This window comes from Octodon degus, unplaced genomic scaffold (genome assembly GCF_000260255.1).
Source record: "Octodon degus isolate 3935 unplaced genomic scaffold, OctDeg1.0 scaffold00014, whole genome shotgun sequence".
NCBI lineage: Eukaryota > Metazoa > Chordata > Mammalia > Rodentia > Octodontidae > Octodon > Octodon degus.
In genome coordinates, this window is record NW_004524590.1 from 23,753,951 (window position 1) to 23,757,083 (window position 3,133).

General features: G+C 41.7%; 1 protein-coding gene across 1 annotated transcript in view; it reads left to right on the forward strand.

Moving 5' to 3' along the window:
• Positions 1 to 3,133, forward strand: part of Thsd7b (thrombospondin type 1 domain containing 7B) — a 1,039,160-nt gene that overhangs the window by 560,582 nt on the left and 475,445 nt on the right. The window lies entirely within an intron of this gene.

The following is a 3,133-nucleotide window of genomic DNA, read 5'->3' on the forward strand; positions in this document are numbered from 1 at the left end:
AGGGTGAACCTGTTGTGCTCTTGTGGTGAGATGTCTTGCTCCTGGACTAGCTGGTTGGATCTATCCTCTACACTCTCTGCAGGGATTGCAGCTGCAGGATTACACCCCAGGAGTGTATGCCAGGCCTCAGCAGTGTCTGGAGAGGGCAAGGTGATGTAGCGGGAAGAGGAAGCTCTCCCACACACTCACAGGACCTGGGCTAGGACTGCATCTGGGGGTTCCCGGATGGGGCAGAAATTCCTACTAGGCAGGCGGGGTGGGGGAGGTACTGCAGAGTGGAGGGGGGTGGCCCAAGGGGGTGGGAGAGGGTCCGACCCATGCTGCACCTGGGCTGGGACTCATCCCGCTGGCGCAGGGTAGCAGGAAACTCCCACACACTCACGGGACCTGGGCTAGGACTGGGTCTCCGAAGTTTTTCAATTATATTTTTATGCTTGTATTTTTGTGTTTCTCACAGGGACTTTAATGGAGACTTTAACTATACTTTATGAAGGGTTAATCTTAGCATTTCTTTTATTCAATAGTTTCATGTCTCCTTTGACTTTATTAATGCATTATGACAAGAAACATGTGCCCATCAAATGACACAACCGGTGAGAATTTACCAAGAGGGAGCACAGGGGAAATTTACAAAGAGTTGACATAGTTAATGTAAGATGAGTTAGCATCCTGGCTAGGAATAGGAGTCTGAAAGTTGCTAGCAAAAGGTGTAATCAGTGAAACCCAAAAACAAAAGCCAGAGGCAAGTACCAGTCAAAAAAAAACCCCTGGCTTTTGGTACAAGTAAAAAGCCAGCTTGAGCTGGACCATAGGAAGAAATCTGGTGACATGAAGACTCTTATCTCTCTTCCCTTTCTTCCTTCCATTATATGCCATATTCTACCATCAGAGAGACCCAAAAGGCATCGTGAGGTGAGGAGATCACTGATGCGCTCCTTGCATGCTTGGTTCCCTAGGAAAAGAACAGACTAAAGATGGGCAAAGAGCAGATGTGGGGAGCAAATGAAAAGAGTCCTGCAGTATCTCCATTTCTAGCTCAAGATCACAAAGTGTACAAATACATTCTTCTTCTTTCCTTCTCATCATCTCATTAAAAGTAATATTTTAAAAAAGGAATTATAAAACTTCAATTCTTCATTGAAAACAAAAGGAGAGGACCATTGTTAGATGGGAGATAGAAACTGATGGACAGACTGAGGTATAGAAAACCATGACCAGGCTCATTCAGCCATGACCTAACCTAGCAGGAAGGAGTAGGAGTAGAAGAAAAAGTCAGTCTGCCAGGAGAATCTTCAGAACATGGTGGCTGGTCTGATGGATGACAAGAACAAGGAAGCATGCTGAAAAAGAAATGTATGGATGTATAAAAGACTTTAAATAATCAGTCGATGCATAAAATATCAATGCAATCATAAAAGATAGCCATGCTGGGCGCAAAGTAAGTTCTCATAAATTATTTCAGAAAGTCAATAGATAATGTCTAAAGTTCAGAAGGAATGACATAAGCATATTATTTATAGATTTGAAGATAACTACAAAAGTACTACATGTAGAAGCAGAACAGTGAAAAGTGTTCCATCTGAGGAAGTAGAGTTAAGAGATCTAACTCTTCTTCTAACAGTGATATTTAATCTATCTATCTGTCTATCTATCTATCTATCTATCTATCTATCTATCTAACTATACATCTGACACCCCCTTTCCTCATTTTGTTTTGCTTCCTTAGTTTCTCGCCTTTCTAGAAATTAGCTTCTTAACATGGTTAGGCCATTCCCTATCTGAAACCAGCTAATTCCTTCCAAGTTCTCCTTAACATTCCCTTTTCTCCATTCTTTTAGCTCTCACAATGCTTTTTCCCTCTGTCAGCCCCTCCCATGCATGAGTACACAAGCTATACATGCCTATGTTCCCTTTGAACATATTAAATGTGTCTGTCTCTGTAAATTCCTCAAACTCCTATATTTCAGCACCTTTCAACTAACTGTTTCCTTCTCATGAAATGGTTTCATCCTATGTCTTCTTTTTCTCCTTTAGCCTTCATGATAGGATAAAATTGAACTCCTCTGTGAACTATCTTTGGTTTCCAGTGTCTAAAAGCATTACTGATCCTCTGTATCCACTTAACACCATATCACTGTTTAACACTGTTCACATTCAACATTGTCTTGTAACATTTGCTCCCTTTCTTTCTGTGTAATCATGCATTCTAAAGTTCAGAGAAGTATGTCTGCATATCTGGTCTGAACAGTGCACCTTGCAATTAGTAATTGAAATAGCTGCTAATTGGTTTTGTTGGCATTGTTGATTCAGAAAGCATGTAAAGCTTGGGAAATGAGTGCCTGAACACATTGAAGTGAACATCTGTTTTCACTGCTTTGAGGTGCCTATTAATACTTCCACTTCTCAGCAAAACCTTAAAGTAAATAGTACTTTGTTCTGCTCCCAATTTTAGTGCTCTTCTCTAAATTCTAATTACACATATATCGGTGCTGAGGTTAGGAGGAATAAGAAATATAGCAAGTTAATGTGTAATAAGCAGGCTAGTATTAATTTTTAGGAAAGTTTTAGTTTATAAGTTAGCCAAGAGGGGGGCTTGCAGGATAGCTCAGTTGTTTAAGTTACTGGGCTGGCGAACTTAGTCAGGTGCAGGAGACTGCGGTTCAATCCCTAGACCTGCCCTTAAGGCAGCATGAGTAGCCTCAAAAAATACAAAAAAAACTCCTTCGCAACTTAAGGGCTTACCAAATAGCTCAGCAGATTAAAGCACCTGCAAGCAGGAACAGGGGCCTGAGTTCAATCCTCAGGCCTGCCATTCTGCCCCTGCCCCCAGGGCATGCTGAGACAGCAATTGAGACTGGGTGTGGTGGCACATGCCTGTAATCCCAGCTCTTGGGAGGCTTTAAATAGGCAGATCACTATGAGTCCAGTCTAGTAGTGAGATCCTGAACACCCTGTAGACCCTTTTTTAAAATAAAGAAGAGGAAGAAGAGGAAGAAGAAACAGGAGGAGGAGGAGGAGGAAGAGGAGGAAGAGGAAGAGGAGGAAGAGGAAGAGGAAGAAGAAGAAGAAGAAGAAGAAGAAGAAGAAGAAGAAGAAGAAGAAGAAGAAGAAGAAGAAAGAAGAAGAGAAAGAA